This window comes from Carlito syrichta, unplaced genomic scaffold (assembly GCF_000164805.1).
Source record: "Carlito syrichta isolate Samal-C Ts95f unplaced genomic scaffold, Tarsius_syrichta-2.0.1 Scaffold288477, whole genome shotgun sequence".
In the NCBI taxonomy this organism is placed as follows: Eukaryota; Metazoa; Chordata; class Mammalia; order Primates; family Tarsiidae; genus Carlito; species Carlito syrichta.
In genome coordinates, this window is record NW_007232573.1 from 34,454 (window position 1) to 57,609 (window position 23,156).

The 23,156-nt window shown below is 33.0% G+C and overlaps 1 long non-coding RNA gene across 1 annotated transcript in view; it reads right to left on the reverse strand.

Annotated features, from left to right (window-relative positions):
- The window catches only part of LOC103255856, a 24,184-nt gene extending 1,397 nt beyond the window's left edge, over window positions 1-22,787 (reverse strand). The window contains exons 1-2 of the long non-coding RNA XR_504046.1: window positions 22,648-22,787; window positions 20,522-20,593 (exon numbers count right to left, since the gene is read on the reverse strand). This is a non-coding gene — a long non-coding RNA (uncharacterized LOC103255856). The remainder of the gene's footprint in view (window positions 1-20,521; window positions 20,594-22,647) is intronic.
- Between the last annotated feature and the right edge of the window lie 369 nt (window positions 22,788-23,156).

Genomic DNA, 23,156 nt, shown 5'->3' on the forward strand with positions numbered 1-23,156 from the left:
GCGGGCTCAGGCAATCCACTCACCTCATCCTCCCAAAGGCGCGGGATTACAGGCTGAGCCACAGAGCCCGGCTGCTCACAGAGTTTTAAGTGTAAACTACAAGACTTATTGTTTGCTCTATTTCTTACTTCATTGAACATTTCAAAACTTTTAATTTAACGCTCATCCAATCTTTGAATTTCTATTTATAATCATAATACACTTACAGTATTTACTAATATAAATATTACTACTAATCTAGAAGGAGACATTCATTAAACTAAACTATCTTGAACACAGTCTTAACCTTAGAGATACAAATTAGATAAGGAAAAGTTTATGATTAAATAAGCAATGAATGATAATCTATAGGGTTGCTATAAAACTACCCTAGGCACTCCTTGAAAGTTTACTGACTTAAACAGGCTTTGTTATCTGGCAGCAAATTAAAAGCAGCAGGTTAAAAGGGAGAAGACTACTACAACTAGAAACAGTAAGAAAAGTAACTTGGAATAGCAATCAAAGAATAGGTAGAAACAGGAACTGTAATGACCAGTGAGTGATCTGGGACCGCTTAATAGAAGGAGGTGTTATACAAATCTCGAAAGACTTTGAGGACCTCACTATAAATTGAGTTAGTCAATCAAATTTATTGAATGCCTACTATGCCATATTTTCTTTGTAGTAATAGTAATAACAACTAGTATCTATTATTTTGTACTTAATACTCTGCTAAATGTTTTATACAAATTATCCTTTTCACATCTACAATACTATGAGAGAGGTTATATTATTACCCCCAAAAGAAAATGGAAGCAGAGAGGCTAATACATCCATTCCTCAAGGTTATACAGCGCAGCCGTAGGAGAGCTAGGAGTCGGTCACTATAATGTATTTAGTAGGCAAGAAATTATGATGCATATGTTAGAAAAAGTTTCATCAAAATTTTAAAATAGAAAAGTTGATGTTAAAAGAGCTAAACCTCATTTATCTGGAAAATACCATATTTTCTATTTCTGTACTGTTTATTGAATCTGTTGTTTTCTCTTGTTCCCTCTGACTTCATCTACTCTCCTGCTGGACTGAATGTGGACTAATCATTAAAATAAAGTCATTTCCATATGTCTATTTACAATGTGTACAAACCCTAAACTAGATATTTTTATAGTCATCTTCATTCAGTCCTAGGTAATTATTCAAAGTAATAATTGTTTTACAATAAACTTTTTTTCCCTGACTATAGAAGTAGTGCTTTGTTCCTGTGGAAAACTTGGAAGATATAGAAAAGTGACAGAAGAGATAAGAAAACTATAAAACCACATAATTTTATCAAAATTTTGGCTTATTTTCTTCCTTCCATGATTATTTTTAACCCAATAAAGCAATTTTTATAATTGGGTTTTTCTATACAATGTTATTTCATAAACAATTCCTACATCTCATTAAAATTTTGTTAAATCATTATAAAGATATACCATACTTTTTACTTAATACTCCTCTATTGTGAAGTATTAGGTTTTTCAGTTTTTGCCATACTAAATAATGCTGTAATAAGTAACTATGTGTAAAAGTCTTTTATTTTGTTTGTTTTGTCATCGAACATTTCCATAATCTTTCCACTGTGGTATGACAAGGGCTGTATATTTTGCGTATGACAAGGGCTGTATATTTTGCGTTCTCCGCAACAACTTATGGGAGCTCTGGTTGCTTAATGTCCCCAACAAGAGTAGGCATTATCAGCCTCTTAAAATCTTAGCCTTTCTTTTATAGTAGAATCTTATTGTAATTGTAATTTAAATTTCCCTGATGACTACTGATAGTCAGAATCTTTTCATGTGTTTATTGGCTAATCATAGATCTTTCTTTGTGATGTTCCTGTTCAAATCTTTGGCTAATTTTTTTATGTTGGGCTGCTTATCTTTTTGTTATGCAGTTGTAGGAATTCTTTATGTATTTTAGATAAGAATCTTTTATCAAAAGTAGGTATTGTAAATATTTTCTTCCAGTATGGTTGCTGTTTGCATGATCTTCTTCCATTCGTTTACTTTCAACCTATTTACATCTTTAAATCTAAAATGTGTCTCCTATAGACAGCATCTAGTTGGATCTTGATTTTTAAAAATCACTGTCTCACAATATACGTCTTCTGATAGAATTTTTAATCCATTCACATTAAATATTATGGATAAAGTTGTTAGTTTTTTTAAGGTTTCATATCATTTTTGTTCCTCTAGTCCTTTACTGCTTTGTTTGGTATTAAGTGACTATTTTCTAGTATAGCATTTTAATTCCTTTAATGAATCTTTCACCATATTTTTTGAAAATATTACTCTAGGATTTACCATATATATCTTATCATAATTTACTTTAGATGTATACTATCTTAATTTCAGTAAGATGTAGAAATATTACCTTTTTAAGGTTTATTTATTTATTTACTTACTTGTACTCTGTTGCCCAGGCCGATCTCGAACTCCTGGCCTCAAATGATCCTCCTGCCCTGGCCTCCCAAAGTGCTGGGATTATTGGCATTAGCCACTGTGACTGGCCAGAAATGTTACTGTTTAATAGCTCTGTTCCCTCTATGTGCTGGTTTTGGCATACATATTACGTCTGTATATATTATAAAACCAACAAAACATAATTGTCACTTTATATAATTTTATGTTTTTTATAAAATCTGAGAAGAAGAGCAAGCATTTATTTATGACCTTCTGATTTTGCCATTTCTGGTTCCTTTCATTTGTTCCAATGGATCCAGGCTATCATCTGGAATCATCTGCCTACTCAAATACAACTTTGTTCCAACTCACCTGCTTTTTGCTATTACTGATAAATATATTTCATTTCTATACATTATAAACCCCTCAACTAATATACATGTTGTTTTATAAATGTCTCTAAAAATTGGTTAAGAAAAGAAATATGAATATGCATTTACATTGTCTTTTATAATTACATAATTACCTTAACAGTGCTCTTTGAGTTTTTTGTGTAGGTTCAACTTACCAACTGAGACTTATCACTTATCACTTTCTTTCAGCTTAAAAAACTTAGTTTTCTTGTAAAGTGGCTCGGCTAGTAACAAATTCTCTCAGTTTTTATTTACTGGAGAATGTCTATTTCACCTGCATTTTTGAAAAAATGACAGGTTTGACAGTTTTTTTCATTAGATTAATTTGATCATGTCATCCCACTGTTTTCTGGCCTCCATTGTGTCTCATGAGCTGTAATCTTACGGGAGTTCATTTTTCTCTTACTTCTTTCAAGATTTTCTCTTTGTCTTTATCTTTCAGCATATTTACAATGATGTGTCTGGTTATAGATGGCTTTCCATTTATCCTTTCTTGGAATTCATTCAGCTTCTTGGATGGAAAGACTAATACTTTTCAGCAAATTTGGGAAGTACTTAGTCATTATCTCTTCAAATATTTTTTCTGCTTCTTTTTCTATCTCTTTTCCTGATAATACTATTATGTACATGTTGGGTTGGTGCACTTAAGGTGTTCTATGTTTTGCTGAGGCTTTATTCATTTTTCTTCAAATTTTTTCCTCTCTGCTCTTAAAAGGATGTGCAGTCTTTATCAATCTATTTTCAAGTTTGCTTGTTCTTATTTCTGTCCATTCAAATCTACTGTTGAGTCCTAGCAAGTGAACTTTTATTTTCACTTATTGTACTTTTCAACTATAGAACTTCCATTTGGTTATTTTTATATCATTTCAATCCCTTTATGAATGTTCTCTATTTGATTAGACATTGTCATCATGACTTCCCCTACTTCTTTAAGCATAGTGTCTTCCAGTTCCTTAAATATATTTATAATGGCTGCTGTGAAGTCTTGGTCTGGAAAATCCAACATCTGAGCCCTCTCACAGGAAATTTCTGTTGCTTTGCTTTTTCTTGTGAAAGGATCACATTTTCCTGTTTCTTTGCATATCTCATAATACTTTGTTAAGAACTGGTCATTTTAGGTAATATATTGTAGCAATTCTGGATACGATTACTAACTTCCCTCCCTCCTCCAGTTTCTTTTTGGTTGCTGTTTGCTTATTTATTTGTTTAATAACTTGGCTAGATTATTTCAGTGAAGTTTGTTTTCCCTGCATTGGTGTTGTTTCTCAGAAGGTGCAACCTTCATGTACATATAGTCAACCTGAGATGGTAATGGTTTTAGCAGGGTTCTCTTTGACCATCTCTTTCTCTGATCTCTCTGTTAAGTTGTTTGCCTTTGATAATCTTACACACAGCTATTATGTTCCACAATCACAGATAGGTGATTGCTCTATTATTTTTGGTAGTGCTCTGGGAGATATGGTGTACAACATTCTGTTCCAATTAAATTTGGACAGGGATAATTTTGAGGTCAGTCTTTGAGGTTCAAATCTCAGGAGGGCTCTTCTTAACTGTCTCTTTCTTTGGTTCTTACTGGTGAACTAGCTCACATATAGATTAGTATGTTGTTTTTGATTAAGAAGAGCTATCAACTTCCCTTAATTTCATTACCACAAAATTCTTCATTGATTTTGAGAGTACCCTTTTGAATTTCCCCACATTCTGTTTCAAATAAGGTCGGTTCCTTTGAGGAGAGCTCCAAAGCTCTCTGTTCTTATAGATTGCCTCTCTTCCCTGAGCCCTCTGAAGAATGGGTCTATGATGCTCCTCAAATCTGGAAGCCTACCCGGTGTACATAGTCTTTTTATTTTAAGTTAATTTCCCAATTGTTTGCTGCTATTATATAAAAATGTAATTAATTAAATACATGTATTTTTTAATTTTGGTAAATTCACTTATTGTTTCTGCAGTGTTTTTGTAGATTTCTTTGTGTTTTCAACATACACCATTATACCATTGGCAAATAAAATGAGTTTTAACATTTTCTTTCTACTATTTTGGCATAGAATTTTTTATCTCGCTTTCTATCCTTACTAGATCACCTTCTAATGTTGAATAAAGCGATAAGCCTGGACATACTTCCCTTGCTACTAATTCTAGGAAAAAAGAACATTCAATATTTTGCAATCAATATGATGCTGTAGGTTTTTCATAGTGAAATTTATTCAACTGAGAAAATATTCTTGTTTTGCTGAGAATTTTTATCATAAATACCTAATTTTGTCAAATGTTTTACATGTATTGATTATGTTGTTTTTCTCCTTTATTAATTAGTGTTTTACACTGATTGATTTTCAAATGTTAAACTTGTATTCCTGAAATAAATCCACCTTGGTTGTGATGCTTTATCTTTCTTCTATATGTCTGTCTTGCACATGCTAATATTTTATTTATGATTTTGCATCTATGCTCATGAGTGAGGCTGGCTTGTATTTTTCTTTTTTTGTACTGTCTTTGTCAAAGTCTGGTTATCAACTTTGTGCTGGTTTCAGATAACCAGTTAGAAAAAGTTCCTTCTTTTTCTTTTCCCTGGGAGAATTTGCATAATTACTTCCTCATTAAATGTTTGATAGGGTTAATCAGTGATGCTATCTGGCACCTGTAGTTTTCTTTGTTGAAGGTATTTAATTTTGAATTCAAAAACAGTAACAGATAGGGATTATTTATATTTTTCAATGTGTTTGGTACCAATTTTGGTAAGTTTTGCCTTTCATGGAATCCCTAATTTCATCTAAATTGTCAATCTGTAGGCATAGTGTTGTTCATAGTTTTTTTTTTTTTTTTTTTGAGTCGAAGTCTCACTCTGTCGCCCAGGCTGGAGTGCAGTGCATGCTCACCATCACCACAGCCTCAACCTGCTGGGCTCAGGTGATTATTCTGCCTTAGCCTTCCATGTACCTGTAACTGCCTCAGCCTTCCATGTACCTGTGAGCCACCATGCCGGCTAATTTTTTTGATTTATTGTAGAGACAAGATCTCACCAAGTTGCCCAGGCTGGTCTCGTACCCCTAGGCTCAGGCAATCCTCTGGTCTTAGTCTTCCAAAGTGCTGGGATTACAGGCGTGAGCCACTGTGCCTGGCTCGTAATCTATTATTTTTTAATGTCTGTATAATCCATAGTGATACTCTCTTTTTTTCATTCCTGTTATCGATTATTCTCGTTTTCTCCTCTTTTGTGATCAGTCTTGTTGGTTTTTTATAGATTTTATTATTTTTGAAAAATGGTTTTGTTGATCTATCTTGTTGTTTGTCCTCCATTTCATTCATTTCTGATCTTTATTCTTTACTTTCATTGTGTTTCATTGCTCTTCTTTTTCAGTGTCTTAAGAAAAAAGTTTAGATTATAAAATGAGATTTCTTTAAAATCTAATGTGAGCATCTAATGTTTTAAATCTTCCTGTAAGCACTACTCTAACAATCACCTCACAAAATTTGATATGTTGTTTATACTTTCACTCAGTTCAAAATATTTTAAAATTTCCTTTATGATTTCTTTAAAGCCATGAGCTTTAAAAATGTGTTGCTTAAGTTTCAAATATTAGAGAATTTTCAGACATCTTTGTTATTGATTTCTAATTTAATTTCTCTTGTGGTCAGAGAACATAATCTCCTTGATTTCAATTAATTGTGATTCACTATAATTTGTTTTATGGCCCAATCTATCATTGTGGATATTACATGCCTACTTGAAAAGAGTGTGTATTTTCAACTGCATGGTGTAGGCATCTATTTATGTCAGTTAGATCAATTTGGTTAAGCTAAATGCTTAACTTTTTTTTTTTCCAACCTAAACAATTTCTATCATTTGTCCAGTTTCAAGAAGAAATGAATTTCCAGCAATGATTGTAGATTTATCTATTTTTTAGTTTTGACAATTTTTGTTTTATATGTGAATATTTATTATTAGGTTTACACTAGTATGGAATTTTTATATCTTATTGATACTTTATAAATTTGAACCGCTTCTCTATCTCTGTGCCTTGAAGTCACATTAGCTTTCTTTGGGTTAGAGTTTTCATCAAATTCATTTTCCTTTCTTTTCTTTTCTTTCTTTTTTTTTTTTTTTTTTTTTTTGAGTTGGAGTCTCACTCTGTCGCCCAGGCTGGAGTGCAGTAGCATCATCATGGCCACCCCAGCGTCGACCAGCTGAGCTCCGGCAATTCTTCTGCCTAAGCCTTCCAAGTAGCTGGAACTACAGATGTGCTACCACACCAGGCTAATTTTTTGATTTATTGTAGAGATGTCTTGCCAAGTGGCCAAGGCTGTTCTTGAACCCGTGGGCTCAGGCAATCCTCTCAGCTTGGTCTCCCAAAGTGCTGGGATTATAGACTTGAGCCACCGCACCTGGCCCTTTCTTTTATTTTCAACTTATTTGTGTTTATATAATTAGAGTGTGACTCTTTTTTTTTTTTTTTTGAGTTGGAGTCTCACTCTGTCGCCCAGACTGGAGTGCAGTGGCACGCTTCAGAACACCGCAGCCTCAACCTGCTGGGCTCTGGCGATACTTCCGAGTAGCCAGAATTACAGGCATGTGCTACCATGCCTGGCTGATTTTTTTATTTATTGTAGAGATGAGGTCTCGCCAAGTTGCCCAGGTGGGTCTCGAACCTGTGGGCTCAGGCAATCCATTCACCTCAGCCTCTCAAAGCGCGGGATTACAGGCTGAGCCACCGAGCCCGGCTAGCGTGTGCCTCTTATAAACAGCATGTACACTACACTTGGTATTTGTTTTTTTAATCCCGTCTCATAATCTTTTTCTCTTTTTCTGGAATTTACACTTAATATAATCTTTTATGGGCTTAGGTTTGTGTCTATAACCTCCCTTTTTGTTTTCAATTCATCCCCTCAGTTCTTTTTTTCACTGCTTCTTCTTTCTGTCCTTTGAGAAAATAAAATATTTTAATATTCTATTTTATCTCTTTGGCTTCTTAGCTACACCTCTCTATTTTTTTGTGGTTGTTGTAGGAATTATAACATGCATCTATTATTCATCATACTATATCTTTAATTATTCTTACATCACTTCTTTTATCATGAGACTTACAAAAATATACTTCTGTTTACTCCCTCCCATACTTTGTGTTATTATTGTCATAAATTTTATTTCCACATGTTACAAATCCCACAATACATTCTTATTTCTTAAAGAGTAAATCAACTTTTAATGAATTAAAGAAATAATTTTTTATATTTAGGCACATATTTATTATTTCCAGTGCTCTGCCTTTTTACTGTATATCTAAAACTCTATCTGGTATTTTTTTTTTCTGTTTAAAAAACTTTCTTTACCTTTCCTTGTAGTACCATTTCTTGCAATTAGATCTGTTAATCATAAATTCATTTACTTTCACTTTTAAATGATATTTTTGCTAGATACAGGATCGTGGATTGACAATTATTTTTCTCTAGCACTTTAAAGATGTCATTATACTGTCTCTGGCTTCATATTTCTGATACAAAAATCACTCATTATTCATATAATTGTTCCCTGTATTTGCGTATGTGTGTATATTTCTCTACCGCTTTTAAGATTTTTCTCTTGTATGTTGGTTTTAGTGTTTGACTATAAAGACTTAAGTGTGATGTTCGTTGTACTTTTCTAGTTTAGGGTTTTCTGAGTTTCTTGGATGTTGAGTTGATGTCTCTAATCAAATATAGAAAAATATTCAGCCACAGTTACTGATGCTCATTTAGCTTTTGTTACTTAAAAAAAAAAACAACAAACCTTGGTGTTTCTGTGTGGGTCATTTATATTGATCTATATTCAAATTAACTGATAGGTTGTACTGCTGTGCAATATATTGTTAAAGCAATTCCATAAACTTTTGATTTTATTTTTATTTTTCAGTTCTAGAATTTCCATTTGGTTCTTTTTCAGAGTTTCAGTTTTTCTCCTGATATCCCCCAACATAGTCATTCATCCCAATCCATCTTTTCCTGTATATTCTTATAATAGTTGTTTAAAAGTTCTTGCCTTGTAATTTCAATTTGGGTCATCTATGGGTCTGTTTATATTGACGTTTGTTCCTACTCAATTATGAGTCACAATTTTCTTCTTCTTTGCATGTTTTCTAATTTATGATGGTATGCAATGTATATAATAGTAAAAATTGAAGTATTTAAAGAAATATTTATATCTATATATGTATATAGCTGTATATCCATTTCCTTTCTTGGGTGGCTCAAGTGAAGTGATGATCATTTAGATTTTACAAAGTTTTGAACTAAGCTAGGGCGGACTGTGACTTTAATCAGATTAAGCTCCATTTTTGTTTCAAATTGGACCAAGAAAATCTCTCTTTGTCTCTCAATCCACCACTCAAACTTTGCCCAGGGGTTAATTACTGAACTTAGTATTTATGCAGTGACAGGGTTGGGATGCAGTTTTAGATAGTTTTAATTCACCTTAATTCACTTTTTTGTTAAAATTCTATAATAACTCCACAATGCAAGCATATCAAGACTGCGCAAAATTTTTTTTTTCAAGTCCTACCTGCATTGCCACTTTCTCAGAAAATTCTGGAAGTGATGAGGGTTTGGTGGCAGAGAATGATTTATTCTTGTATTTAGGACTCTCAAATTCCAATTCATAGGCCAGTCCAAACAGTCATTAAAATTCACTTCCTTTTCCAATCTTTTCTATCTGTCCATCTGTGAAAGACCCATTCCTTCACCCACCCATACCCAGGTCAGTCACTTGCCCCAGATATGGAAGCAGCTACAACTTTCTGTTTACCTATAAATGACTCCTCCTTCTCAGGTATTTAGTTAACAAGACTTCTTTAAATCTATCACTCTTCAATAGTCACATAGGAAGGAATCATTTTAATTTTATCATTGTTATTACCACAGGATCTTGTTATTGTTGTTGTTTTCATCATTGGTGCTTTCATGGGGATGGAGATCTTTCAGCATCCTGTCTGGAAAAGGAAAGCTCATCCTTCACTTATATTTGATAAGTTGGAAATATTGTGAAAGCCAAATTGAAGATATGATGAATCAGAGAAATGTAAAGCAGTGAAGTTGGTTAATTCATTACTGACACTAGTAGGTATATTCTATCAAAGAGCTCATGGTGCATACCAAAAAATTATGCTTTTTCTAAAGATATACTTAGTACTAAATGGTGAGACTTCCTTAAGATTATGTGTGTATATAGCTATGTCTGACACATAAATAAAGTAAAGCAAATTGGTTACTAAACTTAGAGGCTGTTTAGTGATTTATCAGAAAATATGTAATAAATTCTGATTGGAGCAGATATAGATCTTTTAATGATAAGTACACAACTGAATATGAGAAGATATAATCCTTTTGGATACAGCAAATTATACCAACTTCTTCTTCTTCTTCTTCTTCTTCTTCTTCTTCTTCCTCCTCCTCCTCTTCCTTTTCCTCCTCCTCCTCCTCCTCCCCTTCCTCTTCCTCCTCCCCTTCCTTCTCCTCCTCTTCTTCATCCTCTTCTTCTTTTGAGTTGGGGTCTTACTCTGTCACCTAAGCTGGAATGCAGTGGCACAATCATGGCTCACTATAGGCTCAACTTCCTAGGCTCAGGTGATCTTTTCACCTCAGCCTCCTAAGTACTGGGACTACAAGCACACACCACCATGCCCAGCTAATTTTTAGATTTTTTTTTGTAGAAATGAGGTCTTTCTATATTGCCCAGGCTGTATACCAACTTTCCTAATTTTTTTTTAAAGAATGTATACCTGCAATGTACCTTGATAATATAACTAGGACAATATTTTAAGCAACAACTTGTGAATGTTAAATAAAATATCAGTATTCTTTAAGAGACTTGTATCCAATACATATTTATTTTTTCATTCAGGGACTTTTCTTTTCAAAATTATCATTTATCATATAAAATGGTCTGCTCTGAATGTTTTCAATTTGATTGACATTTTTGCCAAATAATATTCTGTTGTGGGGATACACCGTAAATGTGGATGTCAGTAGAATATCCCTCCATTCCAGTTATGACAACCAAAAATGTCTCCAGATCTTACTAAATATCCCTTGGGAGACAACATTATTCTTAATTGAGAAACACTGCCCTAGGTTTTATTAGTCAATTTTATTTGTTTGATGTTAACCAAAGAAAACTCATACATACTGCTAGATAATATAGCCCTTATTTTGTTTTGTTGATTTTTGTAAATTCAAGGATGAGAACATATTTTTCCTACTAATTACAGTTCAATATAGTTGCTTTTTAACACAAAGCTTTGGAGCAAGAAAATTTACACTGGAAAACTGATCTCAAAAAGAAAGGAAACCTGCTAAGATACAGAACTAAACATCAGAGATACAATAATCACTTGCTTCATCTCTCAGCCAAATCATACACTTTTCAATTTATCTCTTAATTCTGCAGTTCTCTCCTTTCCTTTTATGTATTTATTATAATGGAGAAGCCTTCTATGAAATGCCAGTTCTTCAATATGTTAACTGATTCTCATTCCTTAAGTATTTTGCTCCTTTAATTATTCCCTCTCTTCCTTAACACCAATCTCTCTTTTTCTATGCATTACTCCATATTCACATTACTTTAAAATATGCTCTATCCTTTAAGATTTAAAAAAAAAAAGCACACACCAAACTCCTTTTAAAATCTTACTCCAATCCAGGTACTGATCCAGTTTTTTTGTCCCCTTTCATAACTAGACATATTTAAGGACGTATTTACTTACACTATCTCCTCATTGACCACTCTTCAGCTTAACATTATTTTGAGTTTTGTCCCACTGCTTTCCTAAAACTACTTTTTAAAGGGTCACTAATGACCTTCACAGGGCCAGATCCACTAATCACTTTTCTGAGCTTATCCTATTTATCCTATCTGTAGCATTTGACACAGGTTACCACTTTTTGAAACATTCCCCCCCTTTTGGCTTCTGTGATGGTGCCCTTCTCTTCTCCCTGGTGACTCCTCTTTTTTCTGAATTTAAATGTTCAAATGTCTCTATTCACAATCCTCTTCCCTCACCCCATTCCTCCTTCCCCCTCTCCTCTTCTAGGTAGTTTCCATGCTATTACAAATTGTAGCCCTAGACCTCCCAAGTGGTATTCAGATTTTATTACCTGTCCACATTACATGCCTATTTAGATACATGACAGACATACCAAAATTTAACCTGTCTAAAACCAAACTCTATTTCTTATCCTCATATCTCCCAACCACTTCAAGCTTCTTCATCTATGTAAATACTATCATGATGCAATCAGTGACTCAAGCCAAAATCTGGGAATAATCTTTGATTCTACTCTCTTATCTGCCACATTGAATTATAATCAGTAGCTCTGTAAATGCTAATGATACTCGAATCTAACCTTTTTTTTCCAGCAACATTGCTATCAACCTAGTCAAGATCATTTTCATTTCCTGCCTGGAGTACAATACTAGCCTCCTAATGGGTATATAGTTTACTTTCTTTTTGGCCTAACAATATTTTCTTTACACCACAGTGTGGATAATATTTTTAGGTCCTAAATCAAAGCATATGATTCCCCTGCTAAATTAAAAGATAATTTGCTATAATTGCTTCAGAAGTTATAAGATCATGTCCCTGCTCATCTCTACCAGAAAATCTTACCTCACTTTCCCTCTTATGCACTACATTCTCAGCCTACTTGGTATTATTTCTATTCCTTGATGATGGTTAAATCCTTTACCACCTTAGAACCTTCTTATGAGACATTCACTCTACCTGGAATGTGCTTCTCCCTGCTCTTCTTTGTGCCAGATCTTTGCGGGTTAGGGAAAACAGTTTTATTAAGGTTTAAGTGATATATTTATAAAAGGTACAATTTGATACATTTTGACATAGATATATACCTGTAAAACCATCTCCACAATAACAAACATGCCCAATAATTTCCTTCTGCCCTTTTGTAACCCTCTCCTCTAGCTCTCCCCACATATGTCCCTTCTCAACCCTAGGCAAGCACTGATCTGTCACTATGTATTAATTTTCATTTCCTGGAATTTTATATAAATGAAATCATATAGCATGTAGTCATTTTTTTTCCTGTTTTTTAAAAATTTCAGCATAATTATTTGCAATTCAGCCATGTTTTGCTTTCATCAATAATATATATATTTTTTATTGCTGAATAGTGTACCATGGTATGGATACATAAGAATTTGCTTATCCTGTTACCTGTTAGAAATTTGAGTTGCTTAAGTATTGACTATTACAAATAAAGTTTCTATGAATGTCTTTGAATAAACACGTGATTTAATTTTCTTTGATAAATAACTCAGAGAAAAATGACTAGGTCATATTGTAAGCATATGTTTAATTTTTGTTTTCTTTTTGAGTTGTAGTCTCACTGTGTCACCCAGGCTTCAGTGCAGTGGCCACTGCACGGTCACTGCAGCCTCAACCTGCTGGGTTCAGGTAATCCTTCCATCTCAACCTTTCAAATAGCTGGAACTACAGATGCTTGCCACCACACCCAGCTAATTTTTTGATTTGTTGTGAAGACAAGGTCTCACCATGTTGCTCAGGCTGGTCTCGAACTTTTGAGCTCAGGCAATCCTCTTGCCTCAGTCTCCCAAAGTGCTGGGATTACAGGCATAAGTCACTGTGCCCGGCCATGTTTAATTCTTTAAGAATCTGTCAAATGGCTATACCATTGTACATTCCCACAGTAGTGTGAGAGAGTTCTTGTTTTTCCACATTTCTTCCAACACTGGCCATGATTAATGTTTTTTATTTTAGCCATTTAAAAAATATCTAGTAGATGAATAATAATATCTCACTGTAGTTTTAATTTGCATTTTCTTAATGATGAATGTTGCTGAGTATCTTTTTTGCATATTTGTCATCCATATGTCATCTTTTGTGAACTGTTCATTCAAGTTTTATCCCCATTTTTATTGGGGTGTTTGTTTCCTTATTACTGAGCTTGAGAATTTTAAGGTATATTTTAGATACAAGTCTTCTATAAGATATACGCTTTGCAAATGTTTTATCCTAGGCGATGGCTTAACTTTTCATTCTCATAAGTTGCTTTTGAATAGCAGAAATTTATACTTTTAAGTAAGTTTGATTTATCCATAATTTCTTTTATGGAGCATGTTTTTGGTATCTTATCTAAGAAATCTTTGCCTAATCCAAGGTCACAAAATTTTTAAAATTCTTTTTTAGATTTATAGTTTTAGGTTTAATTTGGGCTCATGAGCCATTGTGGGTTAATTTTTAAAAATTTGATAAAAAGTATGGATCATAATTTTTTATACAAGATATTCAATTGTTTAAGTACAATCTGTAGAAAGACTATTCTTTCTCTAGTTAATTTCCTTTGTACCTTTGTTGAATATCAGTTGCTCATAAATGTGTGAGTTTACTTCTGGAGTCTCTCCTGAGTTCTATTGATCTATTTATCTTTGGACTAATACCAAACCGTATTGATAACCTTAGTTTTTGAATAAGTCTTGAAATCAGAAAGTGATTATTATTTTTAAAAGCTGTTTTGGGCAGTTTATTTTGCCCATGCCAACTCTGGCATGTCTCCCTTTCTTTTCAGTCTTCTTTCTCTAATAAACTTTGTTTTAAAACCTGAAAAGAAAAAAAAAGTTGTTTTGGCTACTCTAAATCCTTGGCATTCATTTCCTTCCTTCCTTCCTTCTTTCCTTCCTTCCCTCCCTCCTTCTTTTCTTCTTTTCTTTCTTTCTCAAGTGATGGGGTCTTGCTCTTTTACTCAGGCTGGAGTGCAGTGGCATGATCATAGCTCACTGAAACCTTAAACTCCTGGGCTCAAGCAATCCTCCTGAGTACCCAGGACTACAAGTTTGTGACACTTGCTATTTTTTCCTTTTTAATTTTTGTAGAGGCAGCATCTTGTTAAGTTGCCCAGATTGGCCTCGAACCCTGGCCTTAAGTGATCCTCCACCTTGAGTTTCCCAAAGTGCTGGGATTATAGGCCTGAGCCACTACAACCAGTGATAAATCCTTTGCCTTTCTATATTAACTTTAGAATCAGATCGTCAGTTTCTTTCTTTTTTTTTTTTTCAGATCGTCAGTTTCTACAAAAACATCCGCTGGACGTTTATTGGGATCCAGCACTGGAATTACAGAACAATTTGGAATACAATGACATTTTAATAAAATTGAGTTTTCTGAGACATACACTTGATGTAATGCTTCATTTGTTTAGAGTTTCTTAACTTTTCTCAGTAATGTTTCTGGTTTTCAGTGTATAGGACTTTCATATCTGTTATCTTATTTATGACTAAGTGCTTCCTATTTTTTTATATTATGGTAAATGGTATTGTAAAATTTCAATTTTAGGTTGTTTATTGTGAGTATATAGAAATATAATTGATATTTATATGTTGACCTTATATCCCACACACTATTCAATACACATTTTAGTCCTAGTAACTTCTCTTGGGAGATTTTATTAGGTTTTCTTTATAGACAATCATGTTGTCTATGCATAAAGACTATTTAATCTCTTCCTTTCCAATCTAGATAAGTTTTATTTATTTTTCTTGCCTGACAGCACTGGCTAGACTCTCTAGTACAACGTGGAATAGAAGTAGATATCAGTTATAAACTTGTTCTAGTCTGGCTGGTGGGAAGAGCACTTTTTCCTTTGAGTGTTGGGTATTGTTTCCTTTAATCCTTTCAGAAGATTTTTTTACCTGTCCCTGAAGAGTTTCCTTATATGTATATGTTGATCAGCACTTTGCTCTAGTGGAAAACTCTGGAGATCCCTGAAATTCACTTTGTAAGCAACAGCTGCTTTGGTTTTCCTGGCTTATCATCTCCATCTTCCATCTCAGGGAGCTTACTGATTTCCTTTTAGGTTTCCCCTCCCTTTGCTACAGCCTAGAAACTTTCTCAGGACAATAAATGGGCGTGATTGCAGGATTCACTTCTTTTGTTTCCCATTCATCCCATTACCTTTTTCACTGTTTGATAACCTGTGTCTTAAAAACCATTGCTTTATCCATTTAAAAAAAATTTTTTTAATGGGGGGTTGCTTCAGATAGGAAATTAAATCTGGTACTGGTGACTCTTTCTTTTCATCTTTGTTGGAAGTGGAAATCCAAAGCTTTGATTGGTTCTTTCTTATCTTGCAAAACTTCACTTAAATGTTTCTTCCTTGGATAGGCTGTTTCCTGACAGTTCTCTCAAAAATAGGTCTATCTTTCCCTCCTTATCTCATTTTCCTCTGTCATAGCATTGTAACCTTCTAAAAAGTATAGCAGTATATCTATGAATTTCTTTATCTGTCATTATCTATTATAAATGAAAGGAAAATAACATAATTGTTTCACTCATCACTGTTTATTTAATGTCTAGAAAAATGTTTGACACAGGAGATGCTCAATAAATATTTTTTGAATGAATGAATTATTTTTCTCAATTTATGTTACCATTCTGTTTGGAGTTTTTTTGCAGAGTTTTGTTCCTTCATGGCTTGCTTATTTTTGTTTTGTTTTGTTTTACTTTTCATTCTTGATTTTCTGTTATTTTAAAATGTTTATTTACCTCTCTTTGCTAGTTCTTTCTTATTTTAATCATCTCCTTGTCTTTCTTTTCTATTTTTTATTTGTGTTTTTGGCCTCTCTTTATCATTCTCCATACTCTGAGAAAAAAAACTCAGTGAAAGTGGGCAAACATTCACAGAAAGGCCTAGACTCTCCAAAGAATCCCTTGTTATATATCTAGAAATTGAAACACAAGCAAATCTTTCTGACAATGCTCTATCCTAAGCCTACTTTTCAAACTTCTCTTGATTCAAATGGCATACTATCAGTTTTTAACCACCCAAATTTCTGTAATTATCACAAGCAGAAATAGCAGTAGGCAATGAGGCAGCAGTTTAAGTTTTAGCCCCAAGTCTTCTATAGATTGGTTATAATTCTGGGAAAGTTATATATCCTCTCTAAGGCTTGGTATCATCTTTTAAATTTACAGAAGTACATTAACCCAGAAAAGTTTCACAACTCTCTAAGGTAGGTAATAGATTACAATTTTTACTTTATATATGAGAAGAAAGAAACTCAGAGAAATTAAATATCTTATTTAAGGTTACAAATGTATTAAGTAGTCAATAAGTAGACAAGATAAAACTTGATTTAAATCTTTTGACCATATGTCTGCTGTTCTTTCCAAATCATTTCACTGCTTCTACAAGTTATAATCTGTGAAACATAAAATTTTACTATTCTATGATGTGAAAGATTTGCAGATAAGTTTAGGAAAGGCAGCTCCTTAGAGCCTCATCTATAAGATGACTAGTGAAAAAGTTACTGATATTGTAAACTGAGAAAAAAGTGGTTTCTGATTATAGAATAATGGTTTGCCTTCCAATGTTCCCCAAACTCTAAAAGACACTTAGGGACAGGTCCATACAATAAAAAGCCTGTGGAGTCAGTACTTTAGTGTCAGTTAGGCATAATTTTGTTCCTATTTATTGTGTGACTTTGAGAGACTAATTTCATTTTTTTTAACTCTAATTTTTCTCATCTGTAGAGAAATCTACTAATAAATATCAAAAAGTTATAATAACCATTAAATAATATAACATCGAGTCAGATTTCCGAGTTCAGTTCCAGAACAGAATAGAATAGACAATCAATGGAATTGAGTTGTCTGCCTAAATACAAACAATGCAGATATACTTTTCTGAAAGTTAGGAAACAACTCATAAAAATGCTGTGGAGTCTTTATTATAATAAAATTAGATTGTAGAAATATAACAAGATTATATTATCTAATAGTTAAACTTCAAGACAAAGTTTTATAAAATTTATTTTTGAAAACAATTGCAGAATACACTTTCAAGTCATTAAAGAATCAGTCTCTTTTCATAATATATGATGTTGATCATTAAGAGCTGACCTTGAACAATTATAATGCTATAAGAAAGCGATTGGCAGTAGTGGAAAACTGTCAGGGGAGAGGGGGTGGGATTGGCAGTTGAGGGAAACTGCTAGGGGAGGGAGGGTCATACCTCATCAACAAGGATACCTGCATGATCGATGTTTATATACCTAACCCTGAATTGTACCCCATATCTCTATAATAAAAAAAAAGAAAAGACTTTAGGAAATTTGATTTTAAATCTCAGGACTTGTCTGAGCCACCAAGGAGCCCACTGGAATAGACATGGAAGATCTCTTTAAGTCCTTCTAATGACTTGATTTTACTTTTGTCTTGATACTTTAGGTTTTTGGTTAGAAGAAATTATGATTACCTTTGCAAAATTCTAGTGAATGCAGTAAGTAGTTCTTTCATTTGTCAGATTAAGAAATTCCCTTGGATGTTTGTATGAGAGAAAAAAAACCCTGCTGCCATGCTCTAACTGTCTATCATTATTATTTATTTAATGATCTTATGACTTATGCTGGCTGTAGACAATATAAAGAATTTTGGTCTTCAGATTCTTGTCATGCATTTGGAAGGGTAGAGCATAAAAATAAAAATAAGTAGCCATACAGACGAATCTAGGCCAAGTGTCAACTAAGTGATTCAGATACGATTGTATACAAGCCTGTATGCTGTAGTCATTTAAATAAAGGAGCTGACACAGCAGGACTCTGATGGCAGCCGGAAAGGTTTACTACATATATAAAAGGCAAAGTTTTGCTTTACTATATAAAGTGAAATTTGAGCAGGACATTTCCAGAGAGGGGATGATATGAGTAAATCATAAGGGTAGTAAGACCAAAAAACATGGCTTAAGAGGAATGTTTTTAAGGAGAATAGTAGAAAATTCATTTGAAGATGTAGACAGGAATTATATTTTAGATAATATATTTATGAATTAAGTTTTAAAAGCTTTCTTTTTTTATTCTGAAGGAAATATATTATTGAGCATTTCTCAGAACTTCTTTAAACTTCACATGATGGTTGGTGCTGTAGAATTATGATGAACTAAGAGCTTGTTTCTATTCCTTATCCTCAGTCCCTAATTTCTCTTCTTACCATAAAATTATTACATGTCTATTATGGAAAAATCAGAACATACAGTAAAGCTAAAAGAAGAAATTTATAAAATCCATAATCTCATGTTCCAGAGACTTTTCTATCTCTTTATACACACACGAGCATGCACGAGCACACACACACACACACACACACACACACGATGTTGGGAAATCCTGCCTTCAAAAGGTTAAATTGAGATTCAGAAGTCTGAATATGTGTGTTAAACCACCTGGAGATAATGTATAGAAAGGTTTTGGCTGACATTCTTTATGTGGCACAGAGGATGGGTATGAAAGAATGGTATAGGGCAGAGGTCAGTACATTTTTTATGTAAAGAGTAAGAGAGTAAATATTTGAGGCCTTGTGGACCATATGGTTCTGTTGCAACTATTCAATTCTGCCATTGTAATGTGAAAGCAGTCACGAATAATTAGATAGATAGGCAGATAGATAGATAGGCTGCATTCCAATAAAACTTTATTTTAGAAACTGACATCTCATATAATTTTCAGATGCCAGGAAATACCATAGTCTCTAGTAAGTTTCTGTTTTAGGAACAGCAGAAGCCAATATATAGGTAGATGCCATGTTCTCACATAAGGCAATAGGAACAGAGGCAGTGGAATTCACCCCAAAAGAAGGTCCTTTGCTAGAGTAGAAAACTATTTATGAGCAAAAACAGTCACTTCTGGGCACTCCCAGGAAAATTTTAAGGATTTCACAAGGATGGATTTTCTTAAACTAGGGCTACAAACCAGTAAAGTTTTAGATTTTATAACTGATGTAATTCCATTAGTATCTATGAGCTGGTAAGGTCTGAAGAAATCCAGGTTAAAAGCAGCATGTGTGAGTGTGTATAGATGTATATTTTATATAAATATAAGGCCATATTTTATATATTGTTAAGCAACTTGCTTTTTAAACATAATATACTGACTAACATATTGCAAAGATTTTTTTCTTGTCAATAAATATTTACCCATAGCATCACTAGTGTCAACTGCATCTCTAGGTATTTACACCCTCACTCCCTACACTTTCTACAACAGTTTTTAGAATCGCTTATTCTAGCCATCTTCAGATCTACATTTGCTACCATGATAAATGTTAACCTTATTCGCACTTTTATTTTTTAATCTTAGTTACCCTACTTCACAGTATTTGGTACCTAAAATCACTATAGAAATGTGTGTTTGCGTATTCTATTTTCATAAAAGGCATCAGAAATTAGAAATATTTTGTTATCTCCAAGATATACAATATGTAAAAGAAGCAAATTGTGTAGCACTGGTTAAGATAATGTTATAAAATGACCAAAAGCATAAGATTTCCAAAATAAGAAAACATTAACTTATTATTGACATCGGTATGCCAAGTTTATTAATTACAAGGACACTGTGGCTCTTCCTCCTCAAAACAAAAGACAACGACTGTTGCACTAATAGAACATGATGTGCATGTTCAAATAAACACTGAAACAATGAGTGTGATTGAATGGATACATGACAATAATGATTTGAAACATACATGTAATAATTTTTATTAAAATTATTAGGTTACACTCCATAACAAAACAAAAATTTGCATGCATGCTGAATGTGTTTTTAAAAAAACACATTACTGAGCACCAATATGTGGACTTAACTCAAGCATTACGACTTGAAAACGCTATTTGCCTAATCTTTATAGAACTTACTCTGATAGGAAGTACGGATCCGTTTCGTTAAATCAGGATAAAAGTTAGACAGGCCACGCATGCAAAAGTTGTCTTTGGAACATGCCAGAACACCAGCATCAGCAGCAGGCAGAGGGAAGAGAAAAATAGTCTAAAGTGAAAGGAAGTGATATCATACCAGAATCTAGAACAGCCAAGATGAAGAAATTGCAGCAAGATTAGGTAATCAAATTAGAGAGAAGATATTAAAAAAATAAATCAATTAGAAAGCAAGAGGTGATAGATGAATGATGAGAATGTTGCAGAAATTTTATTCAATCAAATATCTTACACAAGTAGATAGCATAGTTTTCTTATGTGTTTTTAGAAAGTATACTTGTTTGGCTTATAAATAATATGTACAAATTCATTAATGTCAAAACGATTATCTTTACTCCATCAATTAGAAAGAAAGCAAGGGATTTTAGTGCTTAATAATTTGTTTTTGTAATGTAAAGTGAATACTCATTGTAGTCATCCTATACACTAAATATAAACTGAGTTTTTCATCACAGTTTTTCCTGATTTTAACATCATCAATATTCTAAGCTCTAGTAATAATTGTTGTGTCAACAAGTTTGTTAACAGTTGTACTATTTGTCAAAATATATTCTTCTTCACCTCACTGTATATATCCAGCAAGTAATTTCGATACTGTCATAGGATTCACAGCTTTTCTGACTAAATTAGTGCTTTCATCATTGCAAACAGTACCTCTTACCACCTAACACATTCCTACCATGGAGTTCATGAATTTCAACTTTCCCTTTCTGAATCATAAGGGAACCTTAGGATACATGTATGCTCAATTTATCTTATTCTATCTTCCTTTCAAAAGCCAGTAGTGATTGGCGCAGAACCTATAAAATTTGAAATTTCCAACACTCCTAGAATATTGCTAAATTGATATCCCTAACAATAAAACTCACAGGCTCTAAAGGAGGTATTTTGGGTCCTTGAAAACTGCATAAATTAGCAATTTAGAAATGACTGAGGTTTAAAAAAGAAAGGTTAGAAAAGAAGGAGAATTTTACTGTATTAAGTATCATTTGTTCCAAAGGAAAATTGATTTATTATCAATTATTATTTATTATATTCAGATGTAAATTCTCACACACCTGTTATTTGGAAAATAACACCTACCATCATGTGTCTTTTAAATTTTTTATTAGAAAATATTTTTTCATGGGTCTATTTAGTAAAGTCTACAATATCATTTTAAATAAAACTAGAAAATTTTAATGTATTGTCTAAAATAACACACAATACTATAGAAGTGTTTCCATGTGCAAACCTTTTGCTTAATTTTTACCAGTGAGACTGTGTCAGTAAACAGAAAATACACACATTTTTGGCAGTGTTTACAAAGCCAACTATTTGGATATATACCAAAATTTCAGTAAGACTGGATAATTTGACATAGCAAAGGTTGGCATTAACTCCTAATTAGTCTTAAGTTTCTTCTCTTTTATAGTTATATTAATCAATTTATTGGTCCTGCCAAGAAAAATGTTACCTTTCATAGCATTTAAAAAATGTTAGTGAACAATGTTTATTGCATTCATGAAAATATCTCCAGGAAAATCATCATCAAACAAGGAAAGGTGACAGCTACAATAAGAAATTAGTTTAAAAAATTAAAAGTAGTGAATGACCTAAAATTATATTTTCAAAGAGGTCAGATATTTTAGAAGAACAATAATTTGTTCAGATATTTTAGAACAATAATTTGTTCAGATATTTTAGAAGAACATTAATTTGTTTAACACAACCATTACAGCAGTTTTTTCAACTAGAGAGCCCTAATTTTCATGGCAGTTTTACATTTAATAGTTTCTCATTTTCTGTTATTTCTTAGGAATTCAACCTAAGAAAGCTGAAAGGCCCTCTAAGCAAATTGAAGGTTAAAAACTCCCCATTTTAATAACTCTTTTAATAACTCTCACAGTTTCTACCCAATTTACTTAACTTTCATGGTATTGTAAATTATGTTGAGTTTATTTTGCCATGCATTTGAATAGCATCACAGAAGAAGGACTAGAAATCTAAAAGTAAGAAAAACAGATGAACAAATAAGGGTTCATGACCCATCTTGTTTTATCTCCTACCTGCAATGAACTGCTTGTTTTTTCGAGGAGACCGTGGTTGTCGCTGGTATAGGTCACTTGATCTATATAGGTCAATGGTCCCCATGCTTAACAGTACTGTCTTCTGTATAAAATCCACCACAGCTAACCCATTGCAGTTCCCAAATGCAACTCTGAGAGAGAAAAAAATATGCAACTAGAATGTATTACAAAAAGAATAATTACTTTTATTTTTAAACTAAAAATAAGATTATTGGAAAGTTATTCCTTAGGGTTGGGGAAATTAAGCAGTGATTTGTGTGAAGTCAGGAAAGATGCTTTGTCTTTACACTAGATAGAATGACCATTTACTGCAAAAAATAGTATTATCTGCAGTCACATGTTATCAGCAGTTTTATCATATTAGTAGTGATTACCCAGTCTGCTCTTTAACTTAATCTTATATTTTTACAGAAGAATCATGCAAATCTTTTTCCTATGCTTAGGTATATAATTAGATGCCTTTTTCAAATGAAATTATAATTGTTAGG